The sequence below is a fragment of the Oncorhynchus tshawytscha genome, unplaced genomic scaffold (genome assembly GCF_018296145.1).
Source record: "Oncorhynchus tshawytscha isolate Ot180627B unplaced genomic scaffold, Otsh_v2.0 Un_scaffold_1176_pilon_pilon, whole genome shotgun sequence".
Classification (NCBI taxonomy): domain Eukaryota; kingdom Metazoa; phylum Chordata; class Actinopteri; order Salmoniformes; family Salmonidae; genus Oncorhynchus; species Oncorhynchus tshawytscha.
The window spans coordinates 107,501-130,000 of record NW_024609681.1 but is presented as its reverse complement, the minus strand read 5'-3'; the positions used below and the strand labels follow the sequence as shown (position 1 = coordinate 130,000).

At 42.8% G+C, this 22,500-nt stretch overlaps 1 pseudogene; it reads left to right on the top strand.

Annotated features, from left to right (window-relative positions):
- The window catches only part of LOC112242110, a 72,152-nt pseudogene that overhangs the window by 27,186 nt on the left and 22,466 nt on the right, over positions 1-22,500 (top strand).

The window sequence follows — 22,500 nt, the reverse complement described above, 5'->3', positions numbered from 1 at the left end:
GTCTTGTTCCCTGCCTGGTTTTCATCCATCTACATGTATCCATTTGTTTTGTCTTGTTCCCTGCCTGGTTTACATTCATCTACATGTATCCATTTGTTTTGTCTTGTTCCCTGCCTGGTTTTCATCCATCTACATGTATCCATTTGTTTTGTCTTGTTCCCTGCCTGGTTTTCATCCATCTACATGTATCCATTTGTTTTGTCTTGTTCCCTGCCTGGTTTTCATTCATCTACATGTATCCATTTGTTTTGTCTTGTTCCCTGCCTGGTTTTCATCCATCTACATGTATCCATTTGTTTTGTCTTGTTCCCTGCCTGGTTTTCATTCATCTACATGTATCCATTTGTTTTGTCTTGTTCCCTGCCTGGTTTTCATTCATCTACATGTATCCATTTGTTTTGTCTTGTTCCCTGCCTGGTTTTCATTCATCTACATGTATCCATTTGTTTTGTCTTGTTCCCTGCCTGGTTTTCATTCATCTACATGTATCCATTTGTTTTGTCTTGTTCCCTGCCTGGTTTTCATTCATCTACATGTATCCATTTGTTTTGTCTTGTTCCCTGCCTGGTTTTCATTCATCTACATGTATCCATTTGTTTTGTCTTGTTCCCTGCCTGGTTTTCATTCATCTACATGTATCCATTTGTTTTGTCTTGTTCCCTGCCTGGTTTTCATTCATCTACATGTATCCATTTGTTTTGTCTTGTTCCCTGCCTGGTTTTCATCATCTACATGTATCCATTTGTTTTGTCTTGTTCCCTGCCTGGTTTTCATCATCTACATGTATCCATTTGTTTTGTCTTGTTCCCTGCCTGGTTTTCATCCATCTACATGTATCCATTTGTTTTGTCTTGTTCCCTGCCTGGTTTTCATCCATCTACATGTATCCATTTGTTTTGTCTTGTTCCCTACATGCCTGTTCCCTGTTTTCATTCATCTACATGTATCCATTTGTTTTGTCTTGTTCCCTGCCTGGTTTTCATCCATCTACATGTATCCATTTGTTTTGTCTTGTTCCCTTGGTTTTCCCTGCCTGGTTTTCATTCATCTACATGTATCCATTTGTTTTGTCTTGTTCCCTGCCTGGTTTTCATCCATCTACATGTATCCATTTGTTTTGTCTTGTTCCCTGCCTGGTTTTCATCCATCTACATGTATCCATTTGTTTTGTCTTGTTCCCTGCCTTGTTTTGTTTTTCATTGGTTTTCATCTCTACATGTATCCATTTGTTTTGTCTTGTTCCCTGCCTGGTTTTCATTCATCTACATGTATCCATTTGTTTTGTCTTGTTCCCTGCCTGGTTTTCATTCATCTACATGTATCCATTTGTTTTGTCTTGTTCCCTGCCTGGTTTTCATTCATCTACATGTATCCATTTGTTTTGTCTTGTTCCCTGCCTGGTTTTCATTCATCTACATGTATCCATTTGTTTTGTCTTGTTCCCTGCCTGGTTTTCATTCATCTACATGTATCCATTTGTTTTGTCTTGTTCCCTGCCTGGTTTTCATTCCATCTACATGTATCCATTTGTTTTGTCTTGTTCCCTGCATCTGGTTTTCATCATCTACATGTATCCATTTGTTTTGTCTTGTTCCCTGCCTGGTTCATCTACATGTATCCATTTGTTTTGTCTTGTTCCCTGCCTGGTTTTCATCCATCTACATGTATCCATTTGTTTTGTCTTGTTCCCTGCCTGGTTTTCATTTCATCATCTACATGTATCCATTTGTTTTGTCTTGTTCCCTGCCTGGTATCCATTTCATCCATTCCCTGCCTGGTTTTCATTCATCTACATGTATCCATTTGTTTTGTCTTGTTCCCTGCCTGGTTTTCATTCCATCTACATGTATCCATTTGTTTTGTCTTGTTCCCTGCCTGGTTTTGTCCATCTACATGTATCCATTTGTTTTGTCTTGTTCCCTGCCTGGTTTCCATCAATTTAACAGACCCTCATGCCAGATTGAGTCTTGTTCCCTGCTTTTCAAAATCAACAAAGACTTTTCCTTTGTTTTGGTTTGTTTGTTTCTCATTTAGGGTGTGCAGGGTGAATCTGGTCTGGGTGTGCAGGGTGTTTTGGTCTGGGTTGCAGGGTGAATACGTGGTCTGGGTGTGCAGGGTGATCCATGGTCTGGGTGTGCAGGGTGAATACGTGGTCTGTTGTGCAGCAATTTGGTAAAAAGCCCATTTGACATTTGCTCAGTACATTGTTTTCACTGAGGAAATACACTAGTCTGCTGTTAATGATAATGCAGAGGATTTTCCCAAGGTTGCTGTTGACCCATATCCCATGGTAGTTATCGGGGTCAAATTTGTCTCTACTTTTGTGGATTGAGGTGATCAGTCTTTGGTTCCAAATATTGGGGAAGATGCCAGAGCTGAGGATGATGTTAAAAAGTTTTAAGTATAGCCAATTAGAATTTGTGATCTGTATATTTTATCATTTCATTTAGGATACCATCAACACCACAGGCCTTTTTGGGGTTGGAGGGTTTGTATTTTGTCCTGTAGTTCATTCAAGGTAATTGGAGAATGCAGTGGGTTCTGGTAGTCTTTAATAGTTGATTCTAAGATTTGTATTTGATCATGTGTATGTTTTTTTGCTGTTTGTTCTTTGTTATAGAGCCAAAAAGATTGGAGAACTGGTTTACATCTCCATTTTGGATAGATAACTCTTCCTGTCGTTGTTTGTTTATTGTTTTCTGTTGCACCCCACCATTCCCGAGTCTTGTTCATCTCTCTCTCTCCCTCTATGTCTCTCTCATGTCTCTCACTATGTCTCTCTCTCTATGTCTGTGGGGCTTCATCCCTGTCTCTCCCCCTGCTATGTCTCTCTTGTGCATGTTTCTTTATGTCTTGCACACTTGTTGTTTGTGTACATGTATGCTGTCATAATGTCTGTATCTCTCTCTGTTTTTCTCTCTATGTCTCTTTCCATCAATGTTGTCTATGTCTCTCTGCCAGATGTCTCTCTCTCTATCTCTTTTGTCTCTCAAAGGAATGTCTTTTCCTTTGTTTTGGTTTGTTGTCTCTCATTTAGGTGTCTCAGGGTGAATCTGTCTGTCTGGGTGTGTCTCTCTCTATGTCTCTCTCTCTATGTCTCTCTTTGGTCTCTCTCTGTCTCTCTCTCCCCATCATGTCTCTCTCTCTATGTCTCTGGTCTCCTATGTCTCTCTCTCTTATGTCTCTCTCTCTCTGATGTCTCTCTCTCTCTCACTATGTCTCCTCTGCTATGGTCTCTCTCTATGTCTCTGGGTCTATGTCTCTCTCTCTCTATGTCTCTCTCTCTGGGTGTCTCTCTCTCTATGTCTCTCTCTCTCTATCCTCATCTCTAGTCTCTGTTGGATGGTCTCTCTCTCTACTTTGTCTCTCTCTCTGGGTGTCAATCTCTCAAATATGGTGAATCTATGTCTCTGGGTCTGATGTCTCTCTCTCTATGTCTGAATAGTCTCTGTCTCTCTCATCTAGTCTGATCTCTATGTTTTACTCTCTCTCATTATGGTCTCTCTCTGCAGGTCTCTCTCTTGGTCTCTCTCTCTATGTCTCTCTCTCTCTGTCTCTCTCTCTCTCTCTATGTCTCTCTCTCTATGTCTCTCTCTCTATGTCTCTCTCTCTCTCTATGTCTCTGGTCTCTCTCTCCCTATGTCTCTCTCTCTATGTCTCTCTCTCTGTCTCTCTCTCTATGTCTCTCTCCTATGTCTCTGGTCTTCATCTCCTCTCTCTCTATGTCTGAATCTCCATCTATGTCTGGGTGTCATGTTGAATGTCTCTCTCTCTGGTCTCTCTCTCTATGCTCTCTCTCTATGTCTCTCTCTCTCTATGTCTCTCTCTCTCTCTCTCTCTCTATGTCTCTCTCTATGTCTCTCTCTCTATGTCTCTCTCTCTGCTCTCTCTCTGTCTGTCTCTCTCTGTCTCTCTGTCTCTCTCTCTCTATGTCTCTCTCTATGTCTCTCTCTCTATGTCTCTCTCTCTATGTCTCTCTCTCTATGTCTCTCTATGGTCTCTATGTCTCTCTCTCTATGTCTCTCTCTGGTCTCTCTCCTATGTCTCTCTCTCTCTATGTCTCTCTCTCTATGTCTCTCTCCCTATGTCTCTCTCTCTGTCTCTCTCTATGTCTCTCTCTCTATGTCTCTCTCTCTGTCTCTCTCTCTCTCTCTCTGTCTCTCTCTCTATGTCTCTCTCTCTATGTCTCTCTCTCTATGTCTCTCTCTCTGTCTCTCTCTCTATGTCTCTCTGTCTATGTCTCTCTCTCTCTATGTCTCTCCTCTATGTCTCTCTTTGTCTCAATCTCTCCCTGTCTCTCTCTCTATGTCTCTCTCTCTATGTCTCTCTCTCTATGTCTCTCTCTCTATGTCTCTCTCTATGTCTCTCTCTCTTGTCTCTCTCTCTCTCCCTATGTCTCTCTCTATGTCTCTCTCTCTATGTCTCTCTCTCTATGTCTCTCTCTCTATGTCTCTCTTTGACATCTTCTCTCTCTCTCTCTCTCTCTCTATGTCTCTCTCTCTCTCTGATATGTCTCTCCTATGTGTCTGTCTCTCTGTCTCTCTCTCTCTCTAGTCTATGTCTCTCTCTCTCTGTCTCTATCTCTATCTCTCTCTCTCTGTGTGGATCTCTCTTTCTCTCTCTATGTCTCTCTCTATGTCTATGTCTCTCTCTCTTGTCTCTCTATGTCTGTTCTCTCTTGGATGTTCTGTCTCTCTCTCTATGTCTCTCTCTGTATGTTCTCTCTATGTCTCTCTCTCTAGTCTCTCTCTCTGTCTCTCTCTCTATGTCTATTCTCTATGGTCTCTCTCTCTATGTCTCTCTCTCTATGTCTCTGTCTCTCTCTTTGTCTCTCTCTCTCTATGTCTTCTCTCTATGTCTCTCTTTGTCTCTCTCTATGTTTTTCTCTGTCTCTGTCTCTCTCTCTATGTCTCTCTCTCTATGTCTCTCTCCTATGTCTCTCTCTCCTGTCTCTCTCTCTATGTCTCTCTCTCTGTCTCTCTCTCTATGTCTCTCTCTCTATGTCTCTCTCTCTCTCTGTCTCTCTCTCCCTATGTCTCTCTCTCCCTATGTCTCTCTCTCTCTCTCTCTCTCTATGTCTCTCTCTATGTCTCTCTCTCTATGTCTCTCTCTCTGTCTCTCTCTCTCTCTCTCTCTATGTCTCTCTCTCTATGTCTCTCTCTCTATGTCTCTCTCTCTATGTCTCTCTCTATGTCTCTCTCTCTATGTCTCTCTCTCTATGTCTCTCTCTGTCTCTCTCTCTCTCTCTCTATGTCTCTCTCTCTCTCTCTCTCTATGTCTCTCTCTCTATGTCTCTCTCTCTCTCTCTCTCTCTCTATGTCTCTCTCTCTATGTCTCTCTCTGTCTCTCTCTCCCTATGTCTCTCTCTCTCATGTCTCTCTCTCTATGTCTCTCTCTCTCTCTCTCCCTATGTCTCTCTCTCTATGTCTCTCTCTCTCTCTCTCTCTCTATGTCTCTCTCTCTATGTCTCTCTCTCTATGTCTCTCTCTCTGATGTCTCTCTCTCTCTCTATGTCTCTCTCTCTATGTCTCTCTCTCTCTGTCTCTCTCTCTCTCTATGTCTCTCTCTCTATGTCTCTCTCTCTGTCTCTCTCTCTATGTCTCTCTCTCCTATGTCTCTCTCTGTCTCTCTCTCTATGTCTCTCTCTATGTCTCTCTCTCTATGTCTCTCTCTCCCTATGTCTCTCTCTCTATGTCTCTCTCTCTCTCTCTCTCTATGTCTCTCTCTCTATGTCTCTCTCTCTCTCTATGTCTCTCTCTCTATGTCTCTCTCTCTCTCTCTCTCTCTCTATGTCTCTCTCTCTATGTCTCTCTCTATGTCTCTCTCTCTATGTCTCTCTCTCTATGTCTCTCTCTCTATGTCTCTCTCTCTATGTCTCTCTCTCTATGTCTCTCTCTATGTCTCTCTCTATGTCTCTCTCTCTATGTCTCTCTCTCTATGTCTCTCTCTCTATGTCTCTCTCTCTATGTCTCTCTCTCTATGTCTCTCTCTCTATGTCTCTCTCTTATGTCTCTCTCTCTCTCTCTCTCTATGTCTCTCTCTCTATGTCTCTCTCTCTATGTCTCTCTCTCTATGTCTCTCTCTCTATGTCTCTCTCTCTATGTCTCTCTCTCTATGTCTCTCTCTCTGTCTCTCTCTCTATGTCTCTCTCTCTATGTCTCTCTCTCTCTCTCTCTCTCTCTCTATGTCTCTCTCTCTATGTCTCTCTCTCTCTCCCCCCCTGTAGGATCATGGTATTCCAGTAGACCAGGGTTATGCTGTTGCACCCCACCATTCAGGAGTCTACCCTGTTCATCTCCAGCTGTATGAGACGTGGAGGAAGGTGTGGAACATCAGGGTTACATCTACTGAGGAATACCCTCACCTCAAACCTGCTAGATACCGCAAAGGATTCATACACAGTGATATTATGGTGAGGAAACACTGGTACACTGCCGGCAGAAAGAATTCACACCCCTTGACTTTTTCCACGTTGTTGCGTTACAGCCTTATTCTATACAGAATTTTAAATGGATTAAACTGAGAGATTTTGTCACTGGCCTACACACAACACCCTATAATCTCAAAGTGTAATTATGTTTTTTCAAATTTTTCTAAATTAATAAAAAATGAAAAAGGTGAAAAGTTTGAATCAATAAGTATTCAACCCCTTTGTTATGAACGCTCGAACCATTTAGAACACTTGGACCATTTAGAACACTCGGTGCATCTAGAACACTCTGAACATTTAGAACACTCTGAACATTTAGAACACTCTGAACATTTAGAACACTCTGAACATTTAGAATGCTGAACATTTAGAACACTCTGAACATTTAGAACACTCAGAACATTTAGAACACTCAGAACATTTAGAACACTGAACATTTAGAACACTCAGAACATTTAGAACACTGAACATTTAGAATGCTCAGAACATTTAGAACACTCAGACATTTAGAACACTGAACATTTAGAATTCTCAGAACATTTAGAACACTCAGAACATTTAGAACACTGAACATTTAGAATGCTCTGAACATTTAGAACACTCAGACATTTAGAACACTGAACATTTAGAATGCTCAGAACATTTAGAACACTCAGACATTTAGAACACTCGGACTCAATAAGTTCAGGAGTGAAGATATGCTTAAAAGTCACATTATAAGTGGCATGGACTCAATCTGTGTGCAATTATAGTGTTTAACATTATATTTGAATTACTACCTCATCTCTGTACCCCCTCACATACAATTATCTGTAAGGTCCCTTCAGTCGAAGAGTGAATTTCAAACACAGTTTAAAGCACAAAGACCAGGGAGGTTTTCCATACCTTGCAAAGAAGGACACCTATTGGTAGATGGGTAAAAATGAAAAAAGCTTGGTGAAGTTATTAATTACACTTTGGATGGTGTATCAATACACCCAGTCACTGCAAAGATACAGGCGTCCTTCCTAACTCAGTTGCCGGAGAGGAAGGAAACTGCTCAGAGATTTAACCATGAGACCAATGGTGACTTTAAAACAGTTACAGAGTTTAATGGCTGTGATAGGAGAAAACTGAGGATGGATCAACAACATTGTAGTTACTCCACAATACTGACCTACATGACAGAGTGAACAGAAGGAAGACTGTACAGAACCAAAACATGCATCCTGTTTGCAACAAGTCACTAAATTTATACAAGAAATATTGCAAAGCAATTAACTTTTTGTCCTGAATACAAAGTGTTCTGTTTGGGACAAATGCAATACAACACATTACTGAGTATCACTCTCCATATTTTCAAGCATAGTGGTGGCTGCATCATGGTATGGGGTATGCTTGTCATCGTTAAGGACTGGAGAGTTTTTCAGGATAAAAAAGAAACGGAATGGAGCAAAATCCTAGAGGAGAACCTGGTTCACTCTGCTTTCCACCAGACACTGGGAGATGAATTCACCTTTCAGCAGGACAATAACCTAAAACACAAGGGCAGAGGGAATAAGTGTAGGGGTATGAAGACTGTCTGAAGCCACTGTGTATTTCAGTGTCAGCTATATCAGTGTAGGCAGTCGGTTTGGTCAAATAGTTGTGTGTGTGTGTGTGTGTGTGTATCTCTTCACTTAACCTCTCATCTCCCCTCCCATCTCAAATCAAATGTATTTATATAGCCCTTCTTAGATCAGCTGATATCTCAAAGTGCTGTACAGAAACCCAGCCTAAAACCCCAAACAGCAAGCAATGCAGGTGTAGAAGCACGGTGGCTAGGAAAAACTCCCTAGAAAGGCCAGAAAGGAACCAGGCTATGTGGGGTGACCAGTCCTCTTCTTCTGGCTGTGCCGGGTGGAGATTATAACAGAACATGGCAAAGATGTTCAAATGTTCATAGATGACCAGCAGGGTCAAATAATAATAATCACAGTAGGTGTCGAGGGTGCAGCAAGTCAGCAGCAAGACAGCACCTCAGGAATAAATGTCAGTTGGCTTTTCATAGCCGATCATTCAGAGTATCTCTACCACTCCTGCTGTCTCTAGAGAGTTGAAAACAGCAGAACAGTTGAAATTGGAGCAGCAGCACGGCCAGGTGGACTGGGGACAGCAAGGAGTCATCATGCCAGGTAGTCCTGAGGCATGGTCCTAAGGCTCAGGTCCTCCGAGAGAGAGAAAGAAAGAGAGAAAGAGAGAATTAGAGAAAGCATACTTAAATTCACACAGGACACCGGATAAGACAGGAGAAGTACTCCAGATATAACAAACTGACCCTAGCCCCCCGACACATAAACTACTGCAGCATAAATACTGGAGGCTGAGACAGAAGGGGTCAGGAGAAACTGTGGCCCCATCCGATGATACCCCCGGACTGTGCCAAAGCACAACTCCCACACCACTAGGGGGATATCTTCAACCACCAACTTACCATCCTGAGACAAGGCCGAGTATAGCCCACAAAGATCTCCGCAACGGCACAACCCAAGGGGGGGGCGCCAACCCAGGCAGGAAGATCACGTCAGTGACTCTACCCACTCAAGTGATGCACCCCTCCTAGGGATGGTTTTGAAGAGCACCAGTAAGCCAGTGACTCAGCCCCTGTAATAGGGTTAGAGGCAGAGAATCCCAGTGGAAAGAGGGGAACCGGCCAGGCAGAGACAGCAAGGGCAGTTCGTTGCTCCAGAGCCTTTCCGTTCACCTTCACATTCCTGGGCCAGACTACAATCAATCATATGACCCACTGAAGAGATGAGTCTTCAGTAAAGACTTAAAGGTTGAGACCGAGTTTGCGTCTCTCACATAGGTAGGCAGACCATTCCATAAAAATGGAGCTCTATAGGAGAAAGCCCTGCCTCCAGCTGTTTGCTTAGAAACTCTAGGGACAATTAGGAGGCCTGCGTCTTGTGACCGTAGCGTACGTGTAGGTATGTACGGCAGGACCAAATCAGAGAGATAGGTAGGAGCAAGCCCATGTAATGCTTTGTAGGTTAGCAGTAAAACCTTGAAATCAGCCCTTGCCTTAACAGGAAGCCAGTGTAGAGAGTCTAGCACTGGAGTAATATGATCAAATTGTTTGGTTCTAGTCAGGATTCTAGCAGCCGTATTTTAGCACTAACTGAAGTAGTCTATCTGTCCTCTCCTCTCCTCTCCTAATTTACATTTCTGTTTTTTTTGTACGTGTCTGTGTCTGTGTCTGTGTCTGTGTGTGTGTGTGTGTGTGTGTGTGTGTGTGTGTGTGTGTGTGTGTGTGTGTGTGTAGGTGCTGCCGCGTCAGACGTGTGGGTTGTTCACACACACCATTTACTATAAAGATTATCCTGGAGGACCTAAAGAACTGGACAACAGCATCATGGGAGGAGAACTGTTCCTGACTGTCCTGCTGAACCCAGTGAGTTAACTCCTTACTGTCCTACTGAACCTCAACCCAGAATCTCTCAGAGCGTTCACAGTCAGTCCACTGACCTCAACCCAGAGTCTCTCAGAGCGTTCACAGTCAGTCCACTGACCTCAACCCAGAGTCTCTCAGAGCGTTCACAGTCAGTCCACTGACCTCAACCCAGAGTCTGTCAGAGCGTTCACAGTCAGTCCACTGACCTCAACCCAGAGTCTCTCAGAGCGTCACAGTCAGTCCACTGACCTCAACCCAGAGGCTCTCAGAGCGTTCACAGTCAACTGACCTCAACCCAGAGCTCTCAGAGCGTTCACAGTCAGTCCACTGACCTCAAAAAGCAGAGTCTCTCAGAGGCAAACTGACCTCAACCCAGAGTCTCTCAAGCGTTTTAGTCAGTCCACTGACCTCAACCCAGAGTCTCTCAAAAGTCAGTTGACCTCAACCCAGAATCTCTCAGAGCGTGTCAGCCCACTGACCTCAACCCAGAGTCTCTCTGGACAAAATGTCCAGACCTCAACCCAGTCTCTCAGAACAGTCAGTCCACTGACCTCAACCCAGAGTCTCTCAGAGCGTTCAGGTCCACTGACCTCAACCCAGACTCTCAGAGCGTTCAGTCAGTCCACTGACCTTTCTCAGAGCGTTCAAGTCAGTCCTGGACTGACCTCAACCCAGAGTCTGGAGCGTTCACAGTCAGTCCACTGACCTCAAAAGAGAACTCTCAGAGCCAGTTTCAGTCCACTGACCTGGACCCAATGTGAGAACTCACAGTCAGTCCACTGACCTCAACCCAGAGTCTCTCAGAGCAAACAGTCAGTCCACTGACCTCAACCCAGAGTCTCTCAGACTTCCTGTCAGTCCACTGACCTCAACCCAGAGTCTCTCAGAGAAGTCAGTCCACTGACCTCAACCCAGAGTCTCTCAGAGCGTTCAGTCAGTCCACTGACCTCAACCCAGAGTCTCTGGACGTTCACTGTCAGTCCACTGACCTCAACCCAGAGTCTCTCAGAGCGTTCACAGTCAGTCCACTGACCTCCACCCAGAGTCTCTCAGAGCGTTCAGTCAGTCCACTGACCTCAACCCAGAGTCTCTCAGAGCGTTCACAGTCAGTCCACTGACCTCAACCCAGAGTCTCTCAGAGCGTTCACAGTCAGCCCACTGACACCCCTATCAGACCACAGCAAAATTCCAGTCTACTTGAACAGAGCTACACTCAATCATGAGGCATCAAAGCCAAAGGAGCTGAATAACATTAAGAAATGCTATAGATGGAAGGAAAGTAGTGTGGAAACCTACCAAAAAGCTATTAGGCAACAACAAATTCAATCCCCTTTAGACAACTTCCTGGACAAAATGTGAGAGCTCATGAGAGCCAGTTTCATCAAATAAATATTTTTTTTGCGACTGAACTTGAAGAAACTTTAAACATTCTTGAAATGTTCCAGTTTCTTGGCAAGCCCCGCCCATTCAGCATTGTTCAAAAAGCTTTAGCCCCAACTTGTCTTAAAGTAATGATGGACTGTCGTTTCTCTTTGCTTATCTGAGCTGTTCTTGCCATAATATGTGACTGACCGACTCAAATCGGTCTTATGTAGCAAAATATTAAATGTTTTTTTTTTTACACTGGATAAAAGTGGAGACTCAGAGCTACAAAATGGTATATCATACACTGCCTTTTTGAGGAACAATGGGAAAGTTATTCTGCTTTGAAAGTTGATAAACTTGTAAACTCATTTTTTGAGAAAAGGGCCTTGGTAAGAGAGAGCTCTTTGTCTAAACCCAAGCTTTAGCATCGTTCACACCCTCTAAAGCTTTAGCCCCACCCATTCAGCATCGTTCACACCCTCTAAAGCTTTAGCCCCACCCATTCAGCATCGTTCACACCCTCTAACGCTTTAGCTCCACCCATTCAGCATCGTTCACACCCTCTAACGCTTTAGCTCCACCCATTCAGCATCGTTCACACCCTCTAAAGCTTTAGCCCCACCCATTCAGCATCGTTCACACCCTCTAAAGCTTTAGCCCCACCCATTCAGCATCGTTCACACCCTCTAAAGCTTTAGCCCCACCCATTCAGCATCGTTCACACCCTCTAAAGCTTTAGCCCCACCCATTCAGCATCGTTCACACCCTCTAAAGCTTTAGCCCCACCCATTCAGCATCGTTCACACCGTCTAAGGCTTTAGCCCCACCCATTCAGCATCGTTCACACCCTCTAAAGCTTTAGCCCCACCCATTCAGCATCGTTCACACCCTCTAAAGCTTTAGCCCCACCCATTCAGCATCGTTCACACCCTCTAAAGCTTTAGCCCCACCCATTCAGCATCGTTCACACCCTCTAAAGCTTTAGCCCCACCCATTCAGCATCGTTCACACCCTCTAAGGCTTTAGCCCCACCCATCTCTTTAAGGAATCACATGAGAGGCCATGTGCTAAACAGTGAGAAGTGGCGGGTGGCAGCCTAGTGGTTAGAGCGTTGGACTAATGACTTAAAAGTTGCAAGATCGAATCTCTGAGCCGACAAGGTAAAGATCTGTCGTTCTGCCCCTGAACAAGGTAGTTAACCCACTGTTCCTAGACCAGTTAACCCACTGTTCCTAGACCAGTTAACCCACTGTCTAGACCAGTTAACCCACTGTTCCTAGACCAGTTTACCCACTGTTCCTGTTCCTAGACCAGTTAACCCACTGTTCCTAGACCAGTTAACCCACTGTTCCACTGTTCCTAGACCAGTTAACCCACTGTTTCACTGTTCCTAGACCAGTTAACCCACTGTTCCAGTGTTCCTAGACCAGTTAACTCACTGTTCCTAGACCAGTTAACTCACTGTTCCTAGACCAGTTAACCCACTGTTCCTAGACCAACCCACGGTTAACCCACGGTTCCTAGACCAGTTAACCCACTGTTCCTAGACCAGTTAACCCACTGTTCCTAGACCAGTTTACCCACTGTTCCTAGACCAGTTAACTCGACTGTTCCTAGACCAGTTAACCCACTGTTCCTAGACCAGTTAACCCACTGTTCCTAGACCAGTTTACCCACTGTTCCACTGTTCCTAGACCAGTTAACCCACTGTTCCACTGTTCCTAGACCAGTTAACCCACTGTTCCACTGTTCCTAGACCAGTTAACCACTGTTCCTAGACCAGTTAACCCACTGTTCCTAGACCTGTTCACCCACTGTTCCTAGACCAGTTAACCCCTGTTCCTAGACCAGTCCTAGGCCCGTTGTTTTCCAAACTCTGTTGATCGCCGTTTATTCACCATCACTGTCATCAGAAGACTACAATATATTCTTCAATTAAAAATGTTTTTACCTAAATCAGAGATTTCCTCATCGTCGGATTCGTTTTTAGAAAGGGTTTGACTGGTAGTGTATTTACAGTAGAAAGGGTTTGACTGGTAGTGTATTTACTGTAGAAAGGGTTTGACTGGTAGTGTATTTACTGTAGAAAGGGTTTGACTGGTAGTGTATTTACTGTAGAAAGGGTTTGACTGGTAGGGTATTTACAGTAGAAAGGGTTTGACTGGTAGGGTATTTACTGTAGAAAGGGTTTGACTGGTACTGTATTTACAGTAGAAAGGGTTTGACTGGTAGGGTATTTACTGTAGAAAGGGTTTGACTGGTAGGGTATTTACAGTAAAACTGTTGACTGGTAGTGTATTTACTGTAGAAAGGGTTTGACTGGTAGGGTATTTACAGTAAAACTGTTGACTGGTAGTGTATTTACTGTAGAAAGGGTTTGAATGATAGGGTATTTACAGTAAAACTGTTGACTGGTAGTGTATTTACTGTAGAAAGGGTTTGACTGGTAGTGTATTTACTGTAGAAAGGGTTTGACTGGTAGTGTATTTACAGTAGAAAGGGTTTGACTGGTAGGGTATTTACAGTAGAAAGGGTTTGACTGGTAGTGTATTTACTGTAGAAAGGGTTTGACTGGTAGTGTATTTACAGTAGAAAGGGTTTGACTGGTAGTGTATTTACTGTAGAAAGGGTTTGACTGGTAGGGTATTTACAGTAAAACTGTTGACTGGTAGTGTATTTACTGTAGAAAGGGTTTGACTGGTAGTGTATTTACTGTAGAAAGGGTTTGACTGGTAGTGTATTTACAGTAGAAAGGGTTTGACTGGTAGTGTATTTACAGTAGAAAGGGTTTGACTGGTAGGGTATTTACAGTAAAACTGTTGACTGGTAGTGTATTTACTGTAGAAAGGGTTTGACTGGTAGTGTATTTACAGTAGAAAGGATTTGACTGGTAGGGTATTTACAGTAAAACTGTTGACTGGTAGTGTATTTACTGTAGAAAGGGTTTGACTGGTAGGGTATTTACAGTAGAAAGGGTTTGACTGGTAGGGTATTTACAGTAGAAAGGGTTTGACTGGTAGTGTATTTACTGTAGAAAGGGTTTGACTGGTAGGGTATTTACTGTAGAAAGGGTTTGACTGGTAGGGTATTTACAGTAGAAAGGGTTTGACTGGTAGTGTATTTACTGTAGAAAGGGTTTGACTGGTAGTGTATTTACTGTAGAAAGGGTTTGACTGGTAGGGTATTTACTGTAGAAAGGGTTTGACTGGTAGGGTATTTACAGTAAAAGGGTTTGACTGGTAGGGTATTTACAGTAGAAAGGGTTTGACTGGTACTGTATTTACAGTAAAAGGGTTTGACTGGTAGTGTATTTACTGTAGAAAGGGTTTGACTGGTATGGTATTTACAGTAAAACTGTTGACTGGTAGTGTATTTACTGTAGAAAGGGTTTGACTGGTAGGGTATTTACAGTAAAACTGTTGACTGGTAGTGTATTTACTGTAGAAAGGGTTTGAATGGTAGGGTATTTACAGTAAAACTGTTGACTGGTAGTGTATTTACTGTAGAAAGGGTTTGACTGGTAGTGGTATTTACTGTAAAAGGGTTTGACTGGTAGTGTATTTACAGTAGAAAGGGTTTGACTGGTAGGGTATTTACAGTAGAAAGGGTTTGACTGGTAGTGTATTTACTGTAGAAAGGGTTTGACTGGTAGTGTATTTACAGTAGAAAGGGTTTGACTGGTAGTGTATTTACTGTAGAAAGGGTTTGACTGGTAGGGTATTTACAGTAAAACTGTTGACTGGTAGTGTATTTACTGTAGAAAGGGTTTGACTGGTAGTGTATTTACTGTAGAAAGGGTTTGACTGGTAGTGTATTTACAGTAGAAAGGGTTTGACTGGTAGTGTATTTACAGTAGAAAGGGTTTGACTGGTAGGGTATTTACAGTAAAACTGTTGACTGGTAGTGTATTTACTGTAGAAAGGGTTTGACTGGTAGTGTATTTACTGTAGAAAGGGTTTGACTGGTAGGGTATTTACAGTAAAACTGTTGACTGGTAGTGTATTTACTGTAGAAAGGGTTTGACTGGTAGGGTATTTACAGTAAAAGGGTTTGACTGGTAGTGTATTTACTGTAGAAAGGGTTTGACTGGTAGTGTATTTACTGTAAAAGGGTTTGACTGGTAGTGTATTTACTGTAGAAAGGGTTTGACTGGTAGTGTATTTACAGTAGAAAGGGTTTGACTGGTAGGGTATTTACTGTAGAAAGGGTTTGACTGGTACTGTATTTACAGTAGAAAGGGTTTGACTGGTAGTGTATTTACTGTAGAAAGGTTTTGACTGGTACTGTATTTACAGTAGAAAGGGTTTGACTGGTAGGGTATTTACTGTAGAAAGGGTTTGACTGGTATGGTATTTACAGTAAAACTGTTTGACTGGTAGTGTATTTACTGTAGAAAGGGTTTGACTGGTAGGGTATTTACAGTAAAACTGTTGACTGGTAGTGTATTTACTGTAGAAAGGGTTTGAATGGTAGGGTATTTACAGTAAAACTGTTGACTGGTAGTGTATTTACTGTAGAAAGGGTTTGACTGGTAGTGTATTTACTGTAGAAAGGGTTTGACTGGTAGTGTATTTACAGTAGAAAGGGTTTGACTGGTAGGGTATTTACTGTAAAAGGGTTTGACTGGTAGTGTATTTACTGTAAAAGGGTTTGACTGGTAGTGTATTTACAGTAGAAAGGGTTTGACTGGTAGTGTATTTACTGTAGAAAGGGTTTGACTGGTAGTGTATTTACAGTAGAAAGGGTTTGACTGGTAGTGTATTTACAGTAGAAAGGGTTTGACTGGTAGGGTATTTACAGTAAAACTGTTGACTGGTAGTGTATTTACTGTAGAAAGGGTTTGACTGGTAGTGTATTTACAGTAGAAAGGGTTTGACTGGTAGTGTATTTACAGTAGAAAGGGTTTGACTGGTAGTGTATTTACAGTAGAAAGGGTTTGACTGGTAGGGTATTTACAGTAAAACTGTTGACTGGTAGTGTATTTACTGTAGAAAGGGTTTGACTGGTAGTGTATTTATAGTAGAAAGGGTTTGACTGGTAGGGTATTTACAGTAAAACTGTTGACTGGTAGTGTATTTACTGTAGAAAGGGTTTGACTGGTAGGGTATTTACAGTAGAAAGGGTTTGACTGGTAGGGTATTTACAGTAGAAAGGGTTTGACTGGTAGTGTATTTACAGTAGAAAGGGTTTGACTGGTAGGGTATTTACAGTAGAAAGGGTTTGACTGGTAGGGTATTTACAGTAGAAAGGGTTTGACTGGTAGGGTATTTACAGTAGAAAGGGTTTGACTGGTACTGTATTTACAGTAGAAAGGGTTTGACTGGTAGGGTATTTACTGTAGAAAGGTTTTGACTGGTACTGTATTTACAGTAGAAAGGGTTTGACTGGTAGGGTATTTACTGTAGAAAGGGTTTGACTGGTATGGTATTTACAGTAAAACTGTTGACTGGTAGTGTATTTACTGTAGAAAGGGTTTGACTGGTAGGGTATTTACAGTAAAACTGTTGACTGGTAGTGTATTTACTGTAGAAAGGGTTTGAATGGTAGGGTATTTACAGTAAAACTGTTGACTGGTAGTGTATTTACTGTAGAAAGGGTTTGACTGGTAGTGTATTTACTGTAGAAAGGGTTTGACTGGTAGTGTATTTACAGTAGAAAGGGTTTGACTGGTAGGTATTTACTGTAGAAAGGGTTTGACTGGTAGTGTATTTACTGTAGAAAGGGTTTGACTGGTAGTGTATTTACAGTAGAAAGGGTTTGACTGGTAGTGTATTTACTGTAGAAAGGGTTTGACTGGTAGTGTATTTACAGTAGAAAGGGTTTGACTGGTAGTGTATTTACAGTAGAAAGGGTTTGACTGGTAGGGTATTTACAGTAAAACTGTTGACTGGTAGTGTATTTACTGTAGAAAGGGTTTGACTGGTAGTGTATTTACAGTAGAAAGGATTTGACTGGTAGGGTATTTACAGTAAAACTGTTGACTGGTAGTGTATTTACTGTAGAAAGGGTTTGACTGGTAGGGTATTTACAGTAGAAAGGGTTTGACTGGTAGTGTATTTACTGTAGAAAGGGTTTGACTGGTAGTGTATTTACTGTAGAAAGGGTTTGACTGGTAGGTCATTTACAGTAAAACTGTTGACTGGTAGTGTATTTACTGTAGAATGGGTTTGACTGGTAGGGTATTTACTGTAGAAAGGGTTTGACTGGTAGGGTATTTACAGTAGAAAGGGTTTGACTGGTAGGGTATTTACTGTAGAAAGGGTTTGACTGGTAGGTCATTTACAGTAAAACTGTTGACTGGTAGTGTATTTACTGTAGAATGGGTTTGACTGGTAGGGTATTTACTGTAGAAAGGGTTTGACTGGTAGTGTATTTACAGTAGAAAGGGTTTGACTGGTAGGGTATTTACAGTAAAACTGTTGACTGGTAGGGTATTTACAGTAGAAGGGTTTGACTGGTAGTGTATTTACTGTAGAAAGGGTTTGACTGGTAGGGTATTTACAGTAAAACTGTTGACTGATAGTGTATTTGCTGTAGAAAGGGTTTGACTGGTAGGGTATTTACAGTAAAACTGTTGACTGGTAGGTTATTTACAGTAGAAAGGGGCTGACTGGTAGGGTATTTACAGTAGAACTGTTGACTGGTAGTGTATTTACTGTAGAAAGGGGCTGACTGGTAGGGTATTTACAGTAAAACTGTTGACTGGTAGTGTATTTACAGTAAAACTGTTGACTGGTAGTGTATTTACAGTAGAAAGGGTTTGACTGGTAGGGTATTTACTGTAGAAAGGGTTTGACTGGTAGTGTATTTACAGTAGAAAGGGTTTGACTGGTAGTGTATTTACAGTAGAAAGGGTTTGACTGGTCGTGTATTTACAGTAAAACTGTTGACTGGTAGTGTATTTACAGTAAAACTGTTGACTGGTAGTGTATTTACAGTAAAACTGTTGACTGGTAGTGTATTTACTGTAGAAAGGGTTTGACTGGTAGGTTATTTACAGTAAAACTGTTGACTGATAGTGTATTTACAGTAAAACTGTTGACTGGTAGTGTATTTACAGTAAAACTGTTGACTGGTAGTGCATTGACTGTAGAAAGGGTTTGACTGGTAGGTTATTTACAGTAAAACTGTTGACTGGTAGTGTATTTACAGTAGAAAGGGTTTGACTGGTAGGTAATTTACAGTAAAACTGTTGACTGGTAGGTCATTTACAGTAAAACTGTTGAGTGGTAGGTTATTTACAGTAAAACTGTTGACTGGTAGGTTATTTACAGTAAAACTGTTGACTGGTAGTGTATTTACAGTAGAAAGGGTTTGACTGGTAGGGTATTTACAGTAAAACTGTTGACTGGTAGTGTATTTGCTGTAGAAAGGGTTTGACTGGTAGGTTATTTACAGTAAAACTGTTGACTGGTAGTGTATTTACTGTAGAAAGGGTTTGACTGGTAGGTTATTTACAGTAAAACTGTTGACTGGTAGTGTATTTACTGTAGAAAGGGTTTGGAAAAAGGTGATTGAAAGCATTTATACATAAAACAACAAAACTAAACAAAATGGTGGACAAGTTTGTTCTTTCTAACTGTTGTTTCCATTAGTTACATCATCAGGTCTGTTTTAGCAACACACACTAGTCATTAATTTATAGTCTTCATACTTTATATGACATTCTAATAATAAGGATTTAAATAATGAATATAATTGATCTGAAATTCTAGTAATACAAACCGGGAACCGAGAGACTGAAAAACAGCTTCTATCTCAAGGCCATCAGACTGTTTAACAGCCATCACTAACATTGAGTGGCTGCTGCCAACATACTGACTCAAATCTCTGGCCACTTTAATAATTAAAAACTGCATGTAATAAATGTATCACTTGTCACTAAATAACACCACTTTATATAATGTTTACACACCCTACATTACTCATCTCATATGTATATACTGTACCCGATACCATCTACTGCATCTTGCCTATGCTGCTCTGTACCATCACTCATTCATATATCTTTATGTACATATTCTTTATCCCTTTACACTTGTGTCTATAAGGTAGTAGTTTTGGAATTGTTAGTTAGATGGTTGGTTGGTTATTACTGCATTGTCGGAACTAGAAGCACAAGCATTTCACTACACTCGCTACACTCGCAATAACATCTGCTAACCATGTGACCAATAACATCTGCTAACCATGTGACCAATAACATCTGCTAACCATGTGACCATTAACATCTGCTAACCATGTGACCAATAACATCTGCTAACCATGTGACCAATAACATCTGCTAACCATGTGACAATAACATCCAATAACATCTGCTAACCATGTGACCAATAACATCTGCAACCATGTGACCAATAACATCTGCTAACCATGTGACCAATAACATCTGCTAACCATGTGACCATTAACATCTGCTAACTATGTGACCATTAACATCTGCTAACATCTGCTGTGACCAATAACATCTGCTAACCATGTGACCAATAACATCTGCTAACCATGTGTATGTGACCAATAACATCTGCTAACCATGTGTATGTGACCAATAACATCTGCTACCCATGTGACCAATAACATCTGCTAACCATGTGACCAATAACATCTGCTAACCATGTGACCAATAACATCTGCTAACCATGTGACCAATAACATCTGCTAACCATGTGACCATTAACTTCTGCTATGCGACCAATAACATCTGCTACCCATGTGACCAATAACATCTGCTAACCATGTGACCAATAACATCTGCTAACCATGTGTATGTGACCAATTACATCTGCTAACCATGTGTATGTGACCAATAACATCTGCTAACCATGTGTATGTGACCAATTACATCTGCTACCCATGTGACCAATAACATCTGCTAACCATGTGACCTATAAAGTTGGATTTGATTGGATGTTCTGGACCTACCAGTCATCTTGATTTATCTTGATCTTGAATCTCAAATATAAAATAGCATTTTGCTTCACCTGCAGTAACATCAATAACCAGAACAATTTGATTTGGGGACGATGTTAACAGAGACGTGACTTAATCCTACTGAACATGACACGTGACACGTGTGTGTGTGTGTGTGTGTGTGTGTGTGTGTGTGTGTGTGTGTGTGTGTGTGTGTGTGTGTGTGTGTGTGTGTGTGTGTGAAATACTTCATAATGACAACTAGGTCAGGATGAAATTGGAGAGAAAGAAATGAACAGAATGTTTGAAAAAAAAGAGAGGAGAGGGAGAGTGGGGGAGAGAAAGAATGAGAGAGAGAGGTAGAAGTTAAATATACTGTATATATGTTTGAAAAAGAGAAAGGGGAGGAGGGAGGGATGTAGCTCAGTGCAGAGAGAGAGATGTGGCTCAGTGCAGAGAGAGAGAGAGAGAGAGATGTGGCTCAGTGCAGAGAGAGATGTGGCTCAGTGCAGAGAGAGAGAGAGATGTGGCTCAGTGCAGAGAGAGAGAGATGTGGCTCAGTGCAGAGAGAGAGAGAGAGAGATGTGGCTCAGTGCAGAGAGAGAGAGATGTGGCTCAGTGCAGAGAGAGAGATGTGGCTCAGTGCAGAGAGAGATGTGGCTCAGTGCAGAGAGAGATGTGGCTCAGTGCAGAGAGAGAGATGTGGCTCAGTGCAGAGAGAGAGAGATGTGGCTCAGTGCAGAGAGAGAGATGTGGCTCAGTGCAGAGAGAGAGAGATGTGGCTCAGTGCAGAGAGAGAGAGAGATGTGGCTCAGTGCAGAGGGAGAGAGATGTGGCTCAGTGCAGAGAGAGAGAGATGTGGCTCAGTGCAGAGAGAGAGAGATGTGGCTCAGTGCAGAGAGAGAGATGTGGCTCAGTGCAGAGAGAGAGATGTGGCTCAGTGCAGAGAGAGAGAGATGTGGCAGAGAGAGAGAGATGTGGCTCAGTGCAGAGAGAGAGAGATGTGGCTCAGTGCAGAGAGAGAGAGATGTGGCTCAGTGCAGAGAGAGAGAGATGTGGCTCAGTGCAGAGAGAGAGAGATGTGGCTCAGTGCAGAGAGAGAGAGATGTGGCTCAGTGCAGAGAGAGAGAGAGATGTGGCTCAGTGCAGAGAGAGAGAGATGTGGCTCAGTGCAGAGAGAGAGAGATGATGTGGCTCAGTGCAGAGAGAGAGAGATGTGGCTCAGTGCAGAGAGAGAGAGAGTGCAGAGAGAGAGATGTGGCTCAGTGCAGAGAGAGAGATGTGGCTCAGTGCAGAGAGAGAGATGTGGCTCAGTGCAGAGAGAGAGAGAGATGTGGCTCAGTGCAGAGAGAGAGAGAGATGTGGCTCAGTGCAGAGAGAGAGTGCAGAGAGAGATGTGGCTCAGTGCAGAGAGAGAGAGATGTGGCTCAGTGCAGAGAGAGAGAATGTGGCTCAGTGCAGAGAGAGAGATGTGGCTCAGAGAGTGTGGCTCAGTGCAGAGAGAGAGAGAGATGTGGCTCAGTGCAGAGAGAGAGAGAGATGTGGCTCAGTGCAGAGAGAGAGAGAGAGAGAGAGATGTGGCTCAGTGCAGAGAGAGAGAGATGTGGCTCAGTGCAGAGAGAGAGAGATGTGGCTCAGTGCAGAGAGAGATGTGGCTCAGTGCAGAGAGAGATGTGGCTCAGTGCAGAGAGAGAGAGATGTGGCTCAGTGCAGAGAGAGAGATGTGGCTCAGTGCAGAGAGAGAGAGATGTGGCTCAGTGCAGAGAGAGAGATGTGGCTCAGTGCAGAGAGAGATGTGGCTCAGTGCAGAGAGAGAGAGATGTGGCTCAGTGCAGAGAGAGAGAGATGTGGCTCAGTGCAGAGAGAGAGAGATGTGGCTCAGTGCAGAGAGAGAGAGATGTGGCTCAGTGCAGAGAGAGAGAGATGTGGCTCAGTGCAGAGAGAGAGAGAGAGTGCAGAGAGAGAGAGATGTGGCTCAGTGCAGAGAGAGAGAGATGTGGCTCAGTGCAGAGAGAGAGAGATGTGGCTCAGTGCAGAGAGAGAGAGATGTGGCTCAGTGCAGAGAGAGATGTGGCTCAGTGCAGAGAGAGAGAGAGATGTGGCTCAGTGCAGAGAGAGAGAGAGATGTGGCTCAGTGCAGAGAGAGAGAGATGTGGCTCAGTGCAGAGAGAGAGAGATGTGGCTCAGTGCAGAGAGAGAGAGATAGATGTGGCTCAGTGCAGAGAGAGAGAGATGTGGCTCAGTGCAGAGAGAGATGTGGCTCAGTGCAGAGAGAGATGTGGCTCAGTGCAGAGAGAGAGAGATGTGGCTCAGTGCAGAGAGAGAGAGATGTGGCTCAGTGCAGAGAGAGAGATGTGGCTCAGTGCAGAGAGAGAGAGATGTG